Raw genomic sequence first — 5,207 nt, 5'->3', positions numbered from 1 at the left:
GTCCTTTTTCCAGGACCACAATTTGGGATGTGTAAAAATTATTTAATTTTATTTCTTTATGTTTTGTTTTATTGTTAGTATTTACACAGGTATTTTTCTCTTTTGGTATCTTGATTGCATATAAATAGTATTTTAGCCATGCTATTCAGTAATGAGCTTATCTGGGCATCTAACTAACATGTCTAAGATTGTTTCTTTGGAAAAATGCCTTCAGCTTATAAAAGCGACTTGCTAATAAAAGAGCGTTCAGTGAAAACACAGTCTCTGCTGGTGGTGTTGCTGTGGAAGGGGCTGACTCTGCTCCTGTCCTGTGGGGAGGAAGAAATGAGCTTCTCAGGAAGGCCTGGAGCTCACTGAGGACAGTGCAGTCCTCCCTATCGTCCGAGTCTCTAGGTGGTGGCTCGAGGAGCCACTGTGCACCACGCCTGACTTGCCTAAGCCTCCTCCCTCTGTGTATCATTTCAGGGAAATACTTAAAGCCTGAAGAAGTTCTCCCACTTTTAAAATCATGACCTAATTATGACAGGACCACATTCTTTAAACATGTTGTTTAGTAGAGTTAACTGGATTATTTAAATCTGTTTTTGTGTAGGAAATAATGCATTCTTGTTATGATGCCATATCAGATCTTAAATGGAAAGCTTCTGGTTTGAAGCCATGTATATTTCCGATGGGATAAATCTGCTGCCCGTTTATGAAAACTGAAGATGTCCCTGTGTTCTGTGTGTAAACCACAGCATCTCCTTGTAGAATGAGTGATTCAGGAAAATGGAACTCTTTTTCGAATAAAATTCTAAGCTCTACTAGATTCCAAGTGATTGAGAATTTCTTGATAGACTTGGACAACTTGTCCATATGCTTTTGCCTGGGGGATGGTGTGTGTCATGTAGTTCCAAAGAAATATGCCCATAGCTGATTGACTCTTTCTTTGTCCTTCTCTCTGTGGTGCCCAGAGATGGATGGAGCTCATCTTTCGTCTCGTATCTGAGAAAAGCATCATGCATTTTGCTCAAGGTTTGAGAGTGAAATCTGGCCACAGGGCAGGGTTTAACTAATGGTTCTTTTAAGTAGCAAAGCTCCTCTCACCTTTGCTTCATTGGTACTGGGCTGTAACTAACTGAATTAACCAGCTACAGACACTTAACTGTGCACTTTTGAGGAGAGGATGGGCAAAATCCTAGGGGCTAGGAGGCAGACATGTGGCTACCAGAGAGATGACATCAGCTAGTTTACTGGTGCTGCGGAGGAAGGGGAGATTCCAGGTGCTCAGCCTCTTTTCTGCATGTGAGCTGTCTGAAGCCACCCCCGGTTCTACTGGCAGCCAAGGCCTGCGCTTGGGGAAAGCCTACGTCTAATTCTTGCCTCCTGCTGTCCCCACAGGGACCTGAAATTGGAAAGGGTCTTGGAACTTTGGCCGTGGGAACAAAGCTTTGAGGAATGAACAGACATGTGTGTCTCTGTGTCTGTGTGTGTATTTCGTGTTAATACTAACAACTGATGAGAGTTTCCAAACTGGGAGTTGGATATGAGATGGAGGGGGAAGCGATGTCTGGGTTTTTTGGACTCTTTTTCAGGATTTGCCCTTTTCTTGGAAGGGAAAGCAGTTTATGATTTAACTCATTTTTAATTAAAATTATTTGATAATTTTCTTTCAGTGCTCTTAATGTGGACGCCTGGTATACAGTAGGACAGCCTTTCTAATAACTTTTTTCCTATGTTCTACTTCTTCCCCTGTGCTCATCCTGGAACAGAGCCTCACAGAGCCATAGCATGTGACAGACTGGAGAAAACATTTCTGCAGGGAAGATCTTTTTGCTCAGCCTTGTCTCAGGGACAGGATTCTGGAAACTGATGGGACTTCTCGGGAAGCCTACAACTCACGGCAGGAAGGAGAAAGGCTTTATGACCTCTGACGTGTCTGTCACAGGATAGAGCTGGAAGACATTGGAGCTGGGAAGCTCAACTGCTTACCAGCTTTGGTTTTCTGTCAGATGCTGGGCACCAGCTGTGCTTCCGCATTCTTCGCCCAGGATGTTGGGGTCAGGGGTGGGGGGAATAAATGAAGCCTCTGTGTGGAAAGCGACCAGCAAAAGGCTTATGCTAAGCTTATACGTACACTAAGAGTTTCTGACATCCCCATCCCAGGCCTGCCTTGGGTTTCTTTGGTGCTGTCAATAGTTTAGGATTTCTCTAAGACTCTTGCTCACATTCAAGTATAGCCACTGCTTACTTGAAGCCATATGGGGCCAGCCCAGGCTTGTTCTATCCTGGCGTCTTCCAACCTTTGTGCTTTTTTCATCTTCTAGACTTTAGATATGAGGACCTTCAAGGTCTCTGAGCTGCCCAAATTCTTCTTCTGAGAGTCTGGTTCATCCCATTCTGGGCCCAGGAAGCTGTGGTAAGCTCTTGGTTTCCGTCTCAGCTGGGCACTTCTGGGAAGCTGTCTGCATTCCTTTCTGCCCAGCTCTCTGCCGCTGGAGCTCTGGGGGGTGTGGTTGCTCCATGGCTCTGTGGCGAGGAATGCTAAGGCAGTTTCCCTGAGACCAGCGGAGCCACTGGCGATAACTAGGAGTTTGAAGATAGAATGCCCTTCTGTGCAGCCCTGAAACCAGGATCTTGCTTTTCATGGGGTGTCGTGTGATACTGATTCTTCTTAAAATTTTCTCCAGCTTGCTTCCCTGTTTCCTTGCCACTCTGGAAGGGAGGGGGTGAGGTGGAAGATTCCTGCTCAGTTTCCTGTGATCTTTCTTTGGCATTGGAGATGCCTTTTGTGGGGAAGGAGCTTAGAGGCAGATGAGAGATTCTCACTTCTGGTTGCCATATAACTGGATGTCTTCCCAGTCTGGGTATGTTAACACTGAGTGGTTTATGTTACGTTCCCTCATCCTCTGGCCCTTGAAGGCAGGTGCCACCTTTACTTAGTTTAAAATCTTCTAGAGGGCAGAATGATCAGCTCCTGTAAAGTAGAAAAGGCCCAAGAAAACATTAAAAAGAATGAACAGTGCTGGTTAGAAGATGAGCCTGAGAGAGAGACTCCTTGCTCTAGATAGTACGTGTGTGTGGGGAGGGGGTTGGGGGGTGGGGCGGAAGGCAGAGGGAGGGAAGAGAGAGAGAGAAAGAGAGAAGAGCGCATAAGCATGCCGAAAGTAGATGCTGGGAATGAACGCTTTTCATGAACAAAAAAGGGTAGTAAATCTGGAGAGGGAATGGAGAGGGCTGGCTCTGGAGAGCATGGAGGCTGGGAATTTTTACAGAGATGTGTGCTAGAGTGACTAGAGGCCAGAGTAATGGGGAGGTAGGTTTGGGCATGCCTGGCTGTGCTTGTCCTGCTAAGTGCCTTGGGTGTGATGGCCACAAATGCCTTCCTCTGCGAGTAGAGCTGGTCCCAGGACTGCCCTCCCTTCCCTTGAATAACATAGATTTGAACCAAATGGTACGGATTTTTTTTTTTTTTAATTTTTTTAAGCGAGGCAACCCTTGGTTGACCTCACAAATTGCAAGGACCTTGTCTTAAATTTTCTTAAATTTTTTTGTGCTTACAGCACCTGGTCTTCCTAGGTGATCTCCCATCCAAGTACTAACCAGGCCTGACCCTGCTTAGCTTCCAAGATCAGACGGAATCGGGCTTGTTCAGGGTGGCATGGCCATAAAAGATTTTTTTCAATAAATACTATAAATGTATTTTCTCTTCTTTATGATTTTCTTAGTAATATGTTTTTCTTTTCTTTAACTTTATTATAAGAATTTGCTTTATAATACATATAACATACATAATAAGTGCTAATAAACTGTTTATGCTATTGATAAGGCTTTGAGTCAAGAGTAAGCTATTAGTAGTTAATATTTGGGGGAGTCAAAAGTTATACACAAATTTTTGACTGCACGAGGGGTCGGCACCCCTAACCCCTGAGTGGTTCAAGTGTCAACTGTATCTATGTGATTTTTGCCTGTCAGGGGTCCTGGCTTAGAGTGTTCTGGGGCAGAGACACTAGGTCTGAGAGTGGGCTGACCAGCCAGAGTCCCCACCTCCCAGTTCACTGGCTCCCTAAGGGTGAGAAACATCTTTGCAGCTGTCAGTGCTCACTAGTGTGGCCTGTAGAAGTGTCTGTGCCCTGGCAGGTTGCAGAGCCTTCTCATGGATGCCTTGCCTCTTTAGGGCTTGAGAACAGATGTGGCTTAATTTGAAGCAGACCTACCTCAAGGGCCCAAATCTGAAATGTCTATTACAAAATTACTGCTAGTCTTGGCTCTTCTTCCCTCTGGTCTCTTTTCCCTTTATCTTCACATCACCGTCAGGGATTGTGAGCAGCCACTGCTATCACACATTAAGATCAGGACATTAAGAATGGAGCTAAATATAACTGTCTGCACACGCCGCTCTAATGTGCTCAGGCACATCCTTAGAGAAGAGATTGATTTGAGCCTGTGATGGAGGAGGCCTTTCCACCCCAAACAAAGTGGGTGAAAGCAGAGAAGAAAAGGTGGGTAGGTACTTCAGGACTTGGCAGGGTATTGATTTTACCCCCACCTCTCCCCCTCAACTACCACACCCCCAACATTTCCTGTGAATGGTCAAGGGCAGGAGAGAAAACTAAGATCTTACTTTTCGGCCTTCAGGCATTCAACAAGTACTTGCTGAATTTTTTCAGCTTAAGCAGCATTGTGATTGAAATATTATATAAAGCTTCTTTTCTGACAGAAGGAATTTATAATCTGTCGGGAGAGACAAAATTTGTTAAAAGAATTAGAGAATATCTAAGACCTTATCTGTGTTCGATCTGAATGTTTGTCATTCAGAAGTAAGAAAGTTGTATCTTAAACCTGTAGGAAAACTTTCCTAGACGAGGCAGGATCTTTTCTGGTCTTGGAAAGTTAGACCTACATCGCATAAGCAAAGGAGGAGTAGGAAGTGTTCTGGATGTGGATAGGGAGAACCTGGTGCTCCAGGGTCACTGGGATGATCTGCCTGGGGAGTGGCAGGTCTGGCAGAGCAGAGCTGGAAATTTGAACTCTGGAAGTTTCGCCTTGGTGCATAGGAGATGGGAAATGATGCGGCGAAAGTAGGATTTTGTGGAAATCACTCTTGTAGAAGAAAGGATAATTTTGGAGAGGATGGCGACTGGCAGGCAGTAAGGAGACCCGCTAGAAGGTATGAGACATCAGCGGCAGGGATAGAGAGGAAAGGGAGGAAGGAGGTGAATCCTAGA

General features: G+C 45.1%; 1 protein-coding gene and 1 pseudogene across 1 annotated transcript in view; one reads left to right on the top strand and one right to left on the bottom strand.

Moving 5' to 3' along the window:
* Positions 1-5,207, top strand: part of ST5 (suppression of tumorigenicity 5) — a 164,227-nt gene that overhangs the window by 47,700 nt on the left and 111,320 nt on the right. The window lies entirely within an intron of this gene.
* LOC111731360 lies at positions 3,534-3,652 on the bottom strand (annotated as a pseudogene).

Source organism: Pteropus vampyrus, unplaced genomic scaffold, assembly GCF_000151845.1.
Source record: "Pteropus vampyrus isolate Shadow unplaced genomic scaffold, Pvam_2.0 Scaffold366, whole genome shotgun sequence".
NCBI classification, from domain to species: domain Eukaryota; kingdom Metazoa; phylum Chordata; class Mammalia; order Chiroptera; family Pteropodidae; genus Pteropus; species Pteropus vampyrus.
This window is presented reverse-complemented; position numbering and strand designations above follow the sequence as displayed.